The sequence below is a fragment of the Nuphar pumila genome, chromosome 12 (genome assembly GCF_984573655.1).
Source record: "Nuphar pumila chromosome 12, dmNupPumi1.hap1.1, whole genome shotgun sequence".
In the NCBI taxonomy this organism is placed as follows: domain Eukaryota; kingdom Viridiplantae; phylum Streptophyta; class Magnoliopsida; order Nymphaeales; family Nymphaeaceae; genus Nuphar; species Nuphar pumila.
Window position 1 is genome coordinate 96,369,923 of NC_143260.1, and position 17,081 is coordinate 96,387,003.

A 17,081-nucleotide genomic window follows, 5' to 3' on the forward strand; every position below is an offset into this window, starting at 1 on the left:
GCTTTGCATAAAAGATGTCTCAATCAGATTCCTTTTATCTGTATTAATTCTCATGTTTTGGATGGTTATGATGTGATTCTTGGCGAAACAAATTATTTCAAAATTTTATTTAAAGATCTAAGCAGCAGCACTATTGGTCGGTTGGTCAATCTGCTCTTTGCCTTAGTCACCATGGAGTTTGCTAGCGATTTAGTGAGACCTATGACTATAGAGGAAGTCAAGCCCACTGTAACACTCTAACAGATTTCAACCCAAAAATACCAGTAATTTTTTTTTCTAAAATATAATTATTCAATAACGGATACATTTCAACTATACCAAGTACTAGACGACCCTGCCTGAGCGCAAGCGCAAGCATGTCTTTGCCTCCTAGTACCAGATCTAGTACAAAACCGATTGAATCATTATATAAAAAAATCATTAATTTAATTATTTCATCATTGGTATTGTCTTAACCGAATTAAGGTCTAAAGAGTCAGCTTATGCATGCACCGACGTTTAATAGCTATTTAGAACAAAGTTTGAGAAAAAAATATCCAAATGACAAAACCCAAATATCGTTATTTACATTAAGAAAATACAGCAAAAAATATTGATTTGAAACCAATTGAATATTTTGGATTTTTAGTCAAACCCCTCGAACACATTTTATTCTGAAATACACTCATTTGACCATACATAAAAAAAATTAATTGAAATATTGAATAGTCTATCTAATTAACAAACCATTCATGCATCTGTTAAAAAAATTGATAATTAAATAGTTAAATAATATCAAATTAAAGTCGAACAGATACCCTCGGGATCTCAAAATCATTAGTCTCACACAACACACTCGGAACATCCTGCATTCGCTCCATCATATCACATGTTACCTGAAAAATATTTTATTTTGAAAACATGAGACTTTGAAGAGTCTCAATAAGATTCACACAGATAACGCAAATATGCAATACACTAAGCTTGCATACCATGTATCAATCACGTTATACAAAGTTCAATATTTAATATGCAGATGAATGATTAAATAGTAAATAAAGTTCATGAATTCATAATTCTCAAAATATGCACAAGCATGATTTCACAATTTCAAGCATGCACAACAACAATATAATTCAAATCAAGACATTTAATCATATGCAGGCATCCACATAATCATATGAACATATATAAAAGTATAGAAAAGTAAAGTGAGCAAGTATTTTAAGTTTTCACTTGATTACCAAAAAGCCTATCAAGTATGCATAGGCCTTCTATGAAATAGACTAGACTACTCTGGTGTTTATTATGCAATGTAATTTTAATTTTTTTAGTAACTAACTAAGTCGTCTCCTAGAAGCAGAGTCAGACCATGAGACGTAGCGATGTGCACCGAGAGACACTGTTTGGGGAATGACTTTGCACCATATAGTGATCGATCACTCACTTCTGCAGAAAAGACAGGGACATGCCCACCTAGGACAAAAGAGGCAGTCCTAGCCTCCCCTAAGTTCTCTAGGCTGGAGGGCCACCGAGGCATTGCCCCTCAAAGTAAAAAAAGAAAAGGGCCTAGAGAGGCTCATATCGCCTACTCTCTCTAAGGTAGACCAAGGACCATTCTGGTTAAGCATACCTCAGTAAATGCATACATAGAATCACGCTCAAGGTTATCTTAATAATTAGGCCATGAGAAAATGCATCTACCATTTAGGCTACTGCATTGTCATCTCATTGTTTCCTCTTTAGAATTTTAATTCAGCATTTTATTGAGCACCTATATGCCCATGCAACCCTATGAGATTTTTATCACCCAACATGCATTTCACAAATACTGCATCTCAAAACATCACATGAATTTTCATATACAATGAATCATGTAAATATGCTATTCAATAATTATTCATGCAGTATTTCATACTTTAAATAAATAAAAATTAGCAAGCATTATCATCACAAATATATATCTTTTTAAGAATTACAATTTTAAATCACTGTTAAGTTGTTTAGGTCCCATGGCTAGAGTAGCCCAAAACTGCACAACCGAAACATGTTTTGCCAATCACAATGCAATCAAACATGTCCAGATTCATAATTCATATTCTTTGCAAATAAGATTTTGATCATGTTCAATTTATCATAAAAATAAATACAGTTAAGCTGTCATGAATGGATTTAATCATTAATATCAATCACAATTTGCGCATGAGCCTATTTTTTCGAAACAGGAAATCCTTACACCAAAACCATAACTTACCGATCGTGATCTAACTCACTTTCATCTCCATCATAAATATTTATATTAGATCTGATATAATTCAGAACTAAATTTATAAATTTTTTAAAGAAAATATCAAAACATAATTAGAGTTACGAAACCCGACTTTCCTGATAAAAGCTCTCATAAACCCTTATCAAGCAAATCAACATGACTCTGATTAATGTATTGATTTTTAATACTTCAAATTATATCATACTTGATTAAAATATCGATGATAATAGATTGAGTCAATGAGTTTATTATAACTAACCCATAACCAAAAACACACAAGTTTGTTTTCCGTTCAAGGTCCCCATAAGCCCAAATCGAAAGGCTCATATGTTTTTAATTATGTTCAGTTATAGCCAAGCTTACATAAGGTAAATACACATAATTTAATTTAGTTCATGCTGCAAATAATTTAGAATAATCAAATTCTAATAATGTAACACCCCAATTTTTATAACCCCAAAATTGGTGATTTTTTTTTTGAAATACTTTAACAAATACAGCGAAAAAACACATAGGGTCAAAAATTTGGCGTGCTACTTCATATGAACACTTGCAAACATATAATTATGAAATTCATAATTTAACAACTAATTAACTATGCATAAAATAAAATTAAATATCCACAATATCCAAAATTTATTATAATTGTCCTTAAATTGAATTAAAATAAAATCAGAGTCCAAAATTCTTGTGAAGGCAAAGAAAAGGTAGGATCGGTCCCCGTCACAACCTTTTGTCTTCGTATGTAAGCAGTTATTCATCACCTGAAAATCATTAAAATCAGAGGGGTCAGACACAACTTGTCTCAGTAGGATAGATCATACTAAACTTGTAAAACAAAAATATGAAACATGAACTTCATCTAATTTTTTATAGTAAATTAAATCTAAATGACTAATCATGTATTTTAATTAAGCAACAAGCACATGAATATCAAATGTGAATAAACATGCATTCTTCATTTTTAATTTGAATCAAATTCAATACATGAAAAAATAAAATACATGAACTTAGCAGAAGTCATCGAATGCATGCATAAATTTTTAACTTCGATTAAGTATTCTTATTAAATGATGAATGCAATGCCTAACAAATGCGCATACATCTTCAAGTTATTACTTCTTAGCCCTGCTGGTATGACACATGCTTGAAAACTAGATCAGGTCCATGGTGCAGGGGTATTTTCATATATAAGGGTGACTTTGACCAGAGCAGACATCTTTCACCAGTGATAAGGTGAGGAATGATAATTCGAGAGAGATTCCCAACACCTTTAATCTTGATGCATCAAATTTCCTCATGAGTACCTTAACCCTCTATGTTGCAATCTAATGCAGAGGTTTCTCCATAAAATCATGGGAGGAGAAGAGCAACCTCCCGTGCTCGAACTTACTTGACTCACAAAGTTTTGTACGACCTGCCACTCTCCAGGCAAGTATCTTTTACATACGATGTTGCATTGTTTTATTGGATTACTTGATGTTTTACATGAAATCATACTTGAATCCGTAAAAAGGATTCAGCCTCGTATAGGGCAATGGATGCACTTGCAAAGCAATGAAACATTGATTCATTTATGCTTTTAAATATAAACATGTACATATGCATAAATAAAAATTTTATATATTTCATGCTTTGGCTAACACATATACATGTACATAAATAATACGATAAAGAAACATATCTTGCATGCATCCACATAACTGAAACATCAACGTCATCCTTATCAGCATTATTATTGTCATCATAACATGTTCAAATATGCAGCCATAACTAACATTTGGGATTTAACATCGCACTTTGCATGTTGGACCCTTCAGTACATTCACTAACGCTTAGCACCCTTTTTTGCAACATTTTTAGTTATCAAAATTTTTATTCATGACATAAAGTAGGCACATCTTTATTGTATAAATAAGACATGTATATGCAAATACCTTATGTATACCAATCATACAAAAAAATTCCATGAAACATATATACATACACATGAATCGGAGTTGGACCCTTGACCAACTCCTAAAATGCGAAACTCTCAACTCTGTCCGACTGTTACAAAGTTCACAAAAAAATTTATAGTCGGTGAATAGAGAAAATTTTCATAGATCGTAAAAAAATTTGCAGCTTTTGTAGGCACAAACCGTTCATAAAAGTTCCTCCGTATGAGGGAGTTACAAATGTTTTACTACAGACATGTCAGATTATGCTTCAACTATTGCAGAACCGTGCTCAGATCATGAACAAAGCAAAAAAAATCACAAAAAGGTAAGAAATTTTGTTAGCTTTCCAACGTAATAAGTCATTCATCAAAACTTCTCTAGACAAGAGAGTTATGAGCATTTGACTGGCCGGATGTCTAGCCAAAAAATTGTAATTTTGGGTCTATACAATTGAGTAGGCCCAAACCGGATCACTCGAATTCGTACACCCATATTTTTTTATATAATTTTAATTTAAAACTAAAATAAAACTATACAATTAAGTCTGATCTACTCCAAATGGGACAAATCATATTTTTTCTCAGCCGTTTGGCCAGAAAAATTGACCCGTCTCTCACATGCATTATTTTCTTAAAAATTAATTCAGAAAAATACACAATTAATGAAATAAATCATGCAATTTACATGCAAATAAAATTTAAAAAAATCTACAAAAAACTACAAAAATCACAGAATATCCACATGCATATATTCTACCAACTACAATAAAAAAATTTACATAATCTATGTCACAAAATTCATGATTTTCTAAATTTCCAAAATCTTTTCTAAAAAAGCCCGATTTGGCTAAAATTGTGATATCTCAAAATTTTGACCATAGAAATTTACCAAATTTTTATAGAATGTCTAAAATAACCTACTCTACTAATCCAAATCAATACTTTCAAGAAATTCAAAGCATAATTTGCATATTTTTAAAATTTACAGATTTTTTTTCTGAGAAACCGATTTTTGAGCTAAACGTGTTTTAAAAAGGGGGTTTCTCTTGAAAAACCCTTCTTTTTCTATCTTTTGATAGCCTTAAGTCAAACCCACACATAGGAGGGTTTGTTTAGGATCTATTCATATAAAAAATTAGTGAAATTCATATTATGAATTCCATTTCGCAAGAGAAGTATAAATCCACGAACCTTTTGTCAAAAAAATTGCTCCTACGCGAACTGATAGGTCTTTTTGCACAATCCGGCCATTCCACACACAGTGGGGCCTCAATGATATGCTCCTAAAGCTATCCTCAATCATGTGAAGACCTCCTTTGTTGAACCAAGGGAGAAAACATGAAGTCTCTAGTGTAAAAAAGGAAGAAAAAGAGGAGAAGAAGAAAAGATTTGGGAGAGAGAAAAAAACTAAAAAAAACAATAGAGATTCAAATGGGGGGGGGGGCGTGAACCGCTCCATAGATTTATAGCTTCATGGGTTTGGTCAAGGGCTGGATTAATTTCTAGCCCTTGATCTCAACATCCACCTAGTTTCCAAATCCCATTGACATGTACTTTCTTTCTTTTTTTTAACCTTTTTTCCCTCTTTTTTTTTCTTAAGCATGCTATATAATATATTTTAACTAGGCTGTATACCTTATTAGGTATATCATATATTAGATAATTTAGGGCCTACATGGGCTGATCGTCCATGTAGTCCACTTTGTTTCTAAAATTTAAGAATGTCAACTTGCTTGCCAAGCAAGCAAGTTGACTATTCAATTTCTCTTTATATATATATATATATATATATATTATTACTTTTCTAATCCTTAAAAGGGAGGTCCAGCCCTTGTTGGACCTTCTAGGATCTTCCAATGTTGACGCCTCCCTTTATGGGGCTTCTTTTTAAGATTTTGGCAAGTTTTGACTTTTCCAAGTTTTTCTTTGGTTTTTGGAAATGTATGAATTTAACCAAAATTTCAAGTTTAGTTTTGGTTTTTAACATTTTAAACTTTAAATTAGAATGTCACATCACATGGGAGGGCCCACCTATGGACTCCTCCCCTTTTATAAATTCTAGTTAGTTTTTAAAATCCATTTTATGACATTCAAGCCAAATTCATTCTAAATTAAATTAAAATACTTTCTAAATTAAATCAAAATTCTCATAAAATACTAGTGCATTTAATTTAAGTAAATTCATGCCTAATTAAATTTTATTAATGTAATTTCAAAGATTTAAATATTTATTTTATTTATTTTAATTAATTCTACTATGGTGAAAATCCAAATTTTATCGAAATATGACTCAAATTTTCAAACGCTCTAGGTGTGTAGGGGTTAAATTCATTTTTTTTATATAAACCCTATGAATCCTCCAAGGAATTGTTTTTAACCAAATTTATGATTTTATTTCGGCACTTAATAAGAAAATTCAAAAATTTACGAAAAGGTCTCAAAAAATCCTGGATATTATATCCAACCCCTCTAAAAAAACATTCATCCTCGAAATTTGGTTAGGGTTACATACTGAACATATGTGTATATTTAGCTCTCATATCTGTCTCAAGCTCCCAGGAACACTCCTCCAGCCCATGGTATTGCCATCGTACTTTCACGAGTAGGATCATCTTATGTCGTAGCACTTGCTCTCGTCGATCCACTATCTCTATTAGATGATCCTCAAAAGTGAGATCTCTTTGAACCTCGACGTCATCATACTGAATGACATGTGCAGGGTTTGGCACATACTTTCTCAACATCGACACATGAAAAATATCGTGGATGTTTGAGAACTGAAGGGGAAGTGCCAACCTATAAGAGGCACTTCCTATCCTCTCGAGGATGAGAAAAGGTCCTGCGTACCTTAAACTCAATTTTCCTTTCTTGTTGAACCGAAATACGCTCTTCGTCAACGATACTCTGACAAATACATGGTCGCCAACTTCAAATGAAATCTTTCATCTCTTTGGATCTGCATAGCTCTTCTGATGGTTCTGTGCTGTCAGAAGTCTCTTACGAATCTGCTGCACCTAATCCGTATAGTGCTGCAACACTATGGGTGATTCGACAACTCAATCACCAACCTCACTCCAACAAACAGGAGACCTACAGAGTCGCTCGGATAACACCTCGTACGAAGCCATGTCAATACTTGAATGGTAATTGTTGTTATAGGCAAACTTGGCTAACTTTAGATGTTTACTCCGGTCACCTTTCCACTCTAGCGCACAAGATCGTAGCATATCCTCTGGTGTCTGGATAGTGCGCTCCGATTGTCAGTCGGTTTGTGAGTAGAACACTATACTAAACTTAAGCTTTGTCCCCAAAGCTTTCTAAAGTTGCCCCCAAAACTTTGACGTGAATCTAGGATCTCTATATGAGATGATTGAAACAGGTACTCTATGTAACATGACGATCTCATCGACGTATAAATCAACCAAACTCTCTAAAGTCTGATTCACCCTGGTCGATAAAAAGTGTGCCAACTTTATAAGGCGATCCATAATCACCCAAATGGTGTTGTACTGCTGGCGAATCTTGGTTAGACCTACAACAAAATCCAAGGTAATGTCTTCCTACTTCCACTGCGGGATCTCAATCGTCTGCATCATGCCGCCAGGTCTTTGATACTCTATCTTGACCTGCTGGCAAATCAAGTATCTCAAAACGTATTTTGCAATTTCCTTCTTCATGTCGGGCCACCAATGGTTCCTCTGCAGATCTTTGTACATCTTGATGCTCCAAGGATGTATAGTGAATATGGTGCGATGCGCCTTGTCTAAGAGCTCTTTCCTCAACCGAGAATCTTCTGACACTCAAAGCCTCTAGCTGTACCAGATGCTTTCATCCTCCTCTAAGTGCAATGCTGACTGATCCTGCTTGCATGCTGCAATCATCTTCACAAATCAGTGATCGTCCTTCTGCTAGGCGATGATCCGGTCCATGAGCTTTGTCCTCACTGTTGTGCTAGCGATCTGAATGCGACCTAATTCCATGTCAAATGGTCTCCAAGCTATTAGGTCCTCAATCAATCTCCACTCGCTGTTGATAAAACTCACAAGGCTTTCAGTCTTCCTACTCAAAGCATCAACCACTACATTGGCTTTGCTTGGGTGGTATGAAACAGAGAAATCATAATCTTTGAAAAACTCTAACCATTGCCTTTGCCTCATATTCAGATTCTTGTGTGAGAATATGTATTTGAGGCTCTTATAATCCGAGAAGACCTCAAATTGCTCATCGCATAGGTAATGTCGCCTAACTTTAAACGTAAAGACTATAATAACAAGCTTCAAATCGTGTGTGGGGTAGTTCTACTCATGCACCTTCAGCTGGCGTGAAGCATAGGCGATAACCTTGCCATTTTGTATCAACATGCATCCCAATCCAGTACCTGATGCATCGCTGTAAACCATAAATCCTCCTTGTTCGGAGGGCAATGTGAGTACAGGGGCTATAATAAGCCTCTTCTTCAGCTCCTAGAAGCTCTGTTCGCATTGCTGGGTCCAAACAAACTTGATTTTCTTGCGAAGCAGCTTCATCATCGGTGAAGCGATCTTCGAGAAATCCTGAATAAACCTTTGGTAGTATCCTACAAGGCCGAGAAAACTACGTATGTCTGATATGCTCTTAAGTTATTTTCAATTCGAGATCGCTTTCACCTATGTCCACAAATACGGTTCATAAATTAAAACAAGATTTCAAACAATGTTTGATCCAACATAGTTAGCGATGTATGTTACCTTAGCAGGGTCCACTGACACCCTGTCTTTGAAGATCACGTAACCCAAAAACATAAGTTGCTTAAACCAAAATTCGTACTTCAAGAACTTAATATACAACTGATGTTGTCGAAGTGTCTCGAGGACAATCCTCAAATGCTCTCTATGATCTTTCTCACTCTCTAAGTAACTCAGGATGTCATCTATAAACACAATCACAAACAGATCTAGATAGGGCCAAAAGATCTGATTCATCAGATCCATAAATGTAGCTAGAACATTGGTTAGCTCAAAGGGCATCACCAGGAACTCATAATGGCCTTACCATATCCTGAATGTCGTCTTCTGCACATCTAACTCCTTGATCTTCAGTTGATGATATCCTGATCGAAAATCTATCTTAAAGAAGACCTTGGCATCACGAAGTTGATCGAACAAGTCGTCGATCCGAGAAAAAGGATACTTGTTCTTGATTGTCACTTGATTCAGCATACGGTAGTCGATACACGGGAGCATTGACCCATCCTTCTTCTTGACGAACAAGACTGGAGCTCCCCAAGGTGAAATGCTGGGTTGAATAAAACCCTTATCCATCAATTCTTGCAGTTGCTTCTTCAACTCTTCCAACTCTACTGGGGCCATCCGGTAGGGTGTTCTTAATATTGGGGCCGTTCTAGGCACCAACTCGATTGCGAAATCCACTTTTCTGTCAGGCGATATGCTTGGCAAGTCATTTGGAAAGACATTTGTGTACTTCTGAACTACATCCAAGTCCTCCATTGGGGTAGTGTTGGGGTCTATCAGAGACACACTGGCTAAAAAGGCCTCGCATCCCTTTTCCGTACATCGATGCGCCTTCATAGCTGAGACAAGTCATCCCTTGCTCTCCTTTTTGCAAACCTTGTACTCAAGTATAGGCTATTCAGGGTGAACAAACTGGATGCGTCGCTTATGACAGATCATGCAAGCATAGTGCTCGTGCATCCAATCTATGTCGAGTATAACATCGTAACCCACCATATCCAACAGGATAAGGTTGGTAGGGAGGTTCTACCTAAAAATTATGACCTCTACCTTGGGTAAGTAGGTACGAGCGATAGAGCTACCGCTCAATGGTGTGATTACCTCAAGAATATATCTGAGTGGAATCGGTGTAACATCGATTAAGTTTATAAATTGTGCAGACACAAAAGAATGTGTAGCACCAGTATCAAAAATAACTTTAGCTTCAAACTTTGCAATAAGAATGGTACCTTCTATGACAATGGCATCCTCTTGCAAGTCATCTGCCAAAGTCGCGTAGACGCGTTCAGTGGCTCTCTTTTGTCCCTGTGCCTGGGACTACTGGGGTCGCTGCTGCTAAGGCTGCTAAGGTCGCTGTTGCTAAGGCTGTTGAGGTCGATGTGGCCCTCGAGCTGTAGAAGTGGCTCCCTCCTGAGCCAGCTTCTTCGAGCAGTCTTTGATGAAATGCCCCATCTCTCCACATCTGATACACATACCAGAGACTCTATAGCAGACTCCAGGGTGCCTTTTCTTACAATGATGACATATTGCATGCTGCTGTGGTGGTTGTGCACCACCCTATTGCACTCTGTCCTTCTTCGTATGTGGCACTCTATTGGTCTTGGCGGCTGATCGAGGGGCCTTATTCTCGCTACCCTTCGACTTGTTGAAGCGTCTGGACTGAGTCTTCTTAGATGACTCCTAGTCATCCTGCGACACAAAAAACATCATTACTACCTATAGGGGTTATCTTTGGGAACTAAAGGATAAAATTTTAATTTTTCTACCTAAAGTATTGTGCCATCTCAATGGCCTGATTGAGATTTTGAAGACGGCTAGTCAGCACTCGCGTCCTCAGTCTATCGCGCAGCCTATGAACGTACTTCTTGGCTCGTGCCTCATCAGTGGTGTATGTATGCGGACAATACTTCTCCAAGTGCTGAAAACTAGTGGTGTATTTCACCACCTTCGTCGAGCCTTGATGCAAATCCAGAAACTTCTGCATCTTGTGATTGCAGGTGTACTGCAGAAAGTAGGTATCCAAGAATACTGTTGAAAAGTCCTCCCAAGTGAGGGCATGTCACTCGTCAGGGTGTAGCGCACCTCGCGTGTCATCTCCCACCTACTCTTGGCTTCACCTTGGACCCAGTAGGTAGCAAAAGAAACTCGCCTCTCAGTAGCAACTTCGAGAATCTCAAAGATCTCACCGATAAAGCGTACCCACTTCTCTACCGCGTCAGGATCCTCCTTTTTAGTGAAAGCAGAAAGGCTCAACTCCATGAAGCGTTTGTAAGATGCTCCATGGATCGCGACAACAGGTGGTGTTGCAGGTGCGTCTGGTTGATGGCCAACGCCATTGTAATTACCCCCATTACCAGCAAGGTTCTGACAAGTGGCGGTCAGGGTCGCGAAGGCTTCCAAGATGAAGTCCCTCTGGGCAGTCCAACTAGGGGGCTGTCGGCCGGCCATCTACAAACACATACATGGATTCAAATTACTTCTAAGTTTGACATAAATAAAAATTCTCATTCAGGTGACCCTATAAATCATCTATGTTCTGATTTTGGTAACAATCAATTAAGTAAACAATTTTTAAGCATAACATAACATTAAACTTAAAGAAAATTGGAACATACTTACAGCGATGGTGGTCGGTTGGATGAGCTTTGAGTCATTTTTTCCTTATTTACTGATACCAAGTTGTAACACCCTAATTTTTATAACCCCAAAATTGGTGATTTTTTTTTAAATACTTTAACAAATACAGCAAAAAAACACATCGAGTCAAAATTTTGGCATGCTACTTCATATGAACACTTGCAAACATATAATTATGGAATTCAGAATTTAACAACTAATTAACTATGCATAAAATAAAATTAAATATTCACAATATCCAAAATTTATTATAATTATCCTTAAATTGAATTAAAATAAAATCAGAGTCCAAAATTCTTGTGAAGGCAAGGAAAAAGTAGGCTCGGTCTCCGTCACAACCTTTCGACTTTGCATGTAAGCAGCTATTCATCACCTGAAAATCATTAAAATCAGACGGGTCAGACACAACTTGTCTCAGTAGGATAGATCATACTAAACTTATAAAACAAAAATATGAAACATGAACTTCATCTATTTTTTCATAGTAAATTAAATCTAAATGACTAATCATGTATTTTAATTAAGCAACAAGCACATGAATATCAAATGTGAATAAACATGTGTTCTTCACTTTTAATTTGAATCAAATTCAATGCATGAAAAAATAAAATGCATGAACTTACCAAATGCAGAAGTCATTGAATGCATGCATAAGTTTTTAACTTCGATTAAGTATTCTTTCTTAAATGATGAATGCAATGCCTAACAAATACACATACATCTTCAAGTTATCACTTCTTAGCCCCGCTGGTATGACACATACTTGAAAACTGGATCAGGGCCATGGTGCAGGGGTATTTTCATATATAAGGGTGACTTTGACCAAAGCAGACACCTTTCACCAGTGATAAGGTGAGGAATGATAATTCGATAGAGATTCTCAACACCTTTAATCTTGATGCATCATATTTTCTCATGAGCACCTTAACCCTCTACGTTGCAATCTAATACAGAGGTTTCTCTATAAAATCGTGGGAGGGGAAGAGCAACCTTTCGTACTCGAACTTACTTGACTCACGAAGTTTTGTACGACCTGCCACTCTCCAGCCAAGTATCTTTTGCATACAATGTTGCATTGTTTTACTGGATCACATAATATTTCATATGAAATCATACTTGAATCTGTAAAAAGGATTTGGCTGCGTATAGGGCAATGGATGCACTTGTAAAGCAGTAAAACATTAATTGATTTATACTTTTAAACATAAACATGTACATATGCATAAATGAAAATTTCAAACATTTTATGCTTTGGCTAACACATATGCATGTACATAAATAATACGATAAACATATCTTGCATGCATCCACATAATTGAAACATCAATATCATCCTTATCAACATCATTATTGTCATCATAACATTTTCAAATATGCAGCCATAACTAACATTTGAGATTTGACATCACACTTTGCATGTTGGACCCTTCGATCCATTCACTAACGCTTAGCTCCCTTTTTTACAACATGTTTAGTTATCAAAATTTTCATCCATGTCATAAGGTAGGCACATATTTACTGTATAAATCAGATATATATGTGACAATACCTTATGTATACCAATCATATGAAAAATTTCCATGAAACATATATACCTACGCATGAATCAGAGTTAGACCCTTGACCAACTCGTAAAATGCAAAACTCTCAACTTTGTCTGACTGTTATAGAGTTTACAAAAAATTTACATTCGGTAAACAGAGCTGAAATATTCACAGATCATAAAAAAAATTGTCAGTTTTCTTTAGGCTCCAACCGTTCATAAAAATTCCTTCGTATGAGAGAGTTATAAATGTTTTACTATAGACATGTTAGATTATGTTTCAACTATTCAGAATCATGCTCAGACCATGAACAAAGCTAAAAATTTCACAAAAGTTAAAAAAATTGTTAGCTTTCCAACACAATAAATTACTCATTAAAACTCCTTCGAACGAGAGAGTTATGAGCATTTTACTGGCCGAGAAATTGTAATTTTGGGTCTATGCATTCGGGTAGGCCCAAACTGGGTCACCCGAATCCGTACACCCATATTTTTGACATAATTTTAACTACAAATTAAAATAAAATAATGCAATTAAGTCTGATATACTCTAAATGAGACAAATAATATTTTTTCTCATCCGTCTGTCCAGAAAAATTGATTTGTCTCTCACATGCATTATTTTCTAAAAAATTAATTCAGGAAAATACATAATTAATAAAACAAATTATGGAATTTATATGCAAATAAAATTCAAAAAAATCTACAAAAATCATAGAATATCCACATGCATATATTATACCAACTACAATAAAAAAATTATAAGATCTATGTCACAAAATTCATGATTTTCCTAAATTACCAAAATCTTTTCTGAAGAAACTGATTTGGCTAAAATTGTGATATCTCAAAATTTTGATCATAGAAATTCACAATTTTTTTACAGAATGTCTAAAACAACCTACTCTACCAATCTTAATCAATGCTTTTAATAAAATCATAGCATAATTTGCATATTTTCAAAATTTACAGATTTTTTTTTTGAGAAACTGGTTTTTTAGCAAAACATGTTTTAAAAAGGGGTTTTCTCTTGAAACCCTTCTTTTTCCATCTTTCGAGAGCCCTAAGCCAAACCCACGTATGGGAGGGTTTGTTTAGGATCTATTCTTATGAAAATTAGTGGAATTCATATTACAAATTTTGTTTTGCAAGAGAAGTTTAAATCCACCTACCTTTTGTCAAAAAATTCGCTCCTACGCGAACCAATGGGTGTTTTCGCACAATCCGACCGTTCCACGCACACTATGGCCTCGATGATATACTCCTAAAGCTATTCCCAATTACGTGAAGGCCTCCCTTGTTGAACCAAGGGAGAAAACACCAAGTCTCTAGTGTGAAAAAGGAAGAAAAAGAGGAGAAGAAGAAAAGATTTGGGAGAGAGAGAAAAAAACAATGGAGATTCAAATGGGGGGGAGGGGGGGGGGGGGCATAAACCCCTCCATAGATTTATAGCTTCTAGCGTTTGGTCAAGAGATGGATTAATTTCTAGCCCTTGATCTCAAGATCCACTTAGTTTCCAAATCCCATTGACATGTACTTTTTTTAACCTTTCTTTCTCTTTTTTTTCTTAAGCATGCTATATAATATATTTTAACTAGGTTGTATACTTTATTAGGTATATCATATATTATATGATTTAAAGCCTACTTGGGCTGGTAGTCCATGTAGTCCACTTTGTTTCTAAAATTTAAGAATGTCAACTGGCTTGCCAAGCAAGCAAGTTGACTATTCAATTTCTCTTTTTTTTTACACATGTATGTATATATATATTATTACTTTCCTAATTCCTAAAAGGGAGGTCTAGCCCTTGATGGACATTCTAGGATCTTTCAATATTGATGCCCCCCCATGTGGGGCTTGTTTTTAAGATTTTGGCAAGTTTTGACTTTTCCATGTTTTTCTTTGTTTTTTAGAAACATATGAATTTAACCAAAATTTCAAGTTTAGTTTTGGTTTTTGACATTTTAAAATTTAAATTAGGATGATACATCATATGGGATGGCCTACCTATGGACTCCTACCCTTTTATAAATTCTAGTTAGTTTTTGAAATTCATTCCATGAAATTCAAGCCAAATTCATTCTAAATTACATTAAAATGCTTTCTAAATTAAGTCAAAATTTTCATAAAATACTAATGCATTTAATTTAAGTAAATTCATGCCTAATTAAATTTTATTAATATATTTTTAAATATTTAAATATTTATTTTATTCATTTTAATTAATTCTACTAAGGTGAAAATCCAAATTTTATCGAAATATGACTCAAATTTCCAAAAGCTCTTGGCGTGTAGGGGTTAAATTCATTTTTTTTTATCTAAACCCTACGAATACTCCAAGGTATAGTTTTCAACCAAATTTAAGATTCCATTTTGGCACCTAATAAGAAAATTAAAAATTTCACGAAAAGGGCTAAAAAAAATCCTGGATAATACAAATGACATGCATTTATAGGAATCGAATTCCAAGAAAGAGCCCAAAACCCTAAATTGATTTCTAAGAAATTAGAGTTTTGATTCTCTCAAATACAAACCATCAATTTTCATTAAATCAAGCATGATTTCAGTTATTTAACCAGTTACACATGATGAATACAATCATATATATGAAAATACTCTTCTTTGGAATCAACCAAAACTGTTAATTCACATAACTGTCAAACATTTGCAATATCTTTCAAACACAACCTGCACAAATTTGAATTCAGATCTTTCCCAGTGTTTGGTTCTTTGTTCACAATTCAATAAGATGTCCTAATACTGATAATATGCAGAACATAGCGGAAAACAATGAGACAACAAGATCCAAACACATTACTATCTAATTACAAGTACAAGTCATCAAGGAAATTCAGATCCCTAATAACCTATTTTATAAAATCCACCAAAAATTGTAGATCGCATATAAAATCATCATATTTTATTTGTAGCTGCCTTTACTGTAGACAATATAACGCAACAAACCTATCTTTAAAATCATAAACAGAAAAATAATTAAAATTCCTCTACTGGACCCTATTTTGACAAAATTATAACTCAGATTCTTTAAACTGCACTATTTTTATGAGATTGAAAAAATTCTTAAGATTTATAGAAACCGTTTTTGGCAAAACCCTTTTTACACAGTCTTTTATTTTATGTTTAACTTCACTCAAATGTTTCATAATTTATTTGGAGTAGTTTTGCTTAGGCTTTTATATCTTTCAAAAAGATAGGTCGAAACAATCTTGTATCTAGAGCCTGAAACTGAAGCAATATTAGGATGGGCATTTCTTCCTCAAAATGGATCAAAATCAGGTAAAACAAGACGATAAAATTAAACCTAAGATGTGTAGATTAATCTAGTATTTTTATTTAGATTTTTGTACTTATATTCTAGGAGATACCGAATTATTTCCAAAACTGGTCGAAAAAAATATATCAATCATCTCAAACAAGAGTTTCTCAAAAAATGTTTTTGCTAAAATCTTTCTTAAGTCCATAAAACATTTGAAACCTTAGTATTTTGGATTCAATCAGCTCCAAAGGACTAACATATGAATATCATAAAAAAAATGTTATGGTTGAATCTAACCTGAATCAACAATAAGACCATATTTTAATATGCCTTTCAAAAATGTTTTGATGAAATACCTAAGATTCATGTTTTGCCAATCCAAATAAGAAATTTCTTCACAAAAGAAAATGTATATGACTAGTCTAATAATCCAAATACATATATAAGATAATATAGTATACATATATGCATGCTTGGAGTATGTACAAAGCATATACTACGTAAATCTTGCCTGAAAAATTGATAGATTTGCTAAACTGAAAGAAAATTGGGTGATATGATCTCTTCACCACCACCACCTCCTAGAGTTATGCAGTTTTAATGGATACTCATCACACATTCCAGACCTCCTAGGTGTGAATAGGAGAGGAGCAAGAAGAAGAAGCAAGAAAAAAAAAAGAGAAGAGAGAGAAGACTAGTTTTTTAAC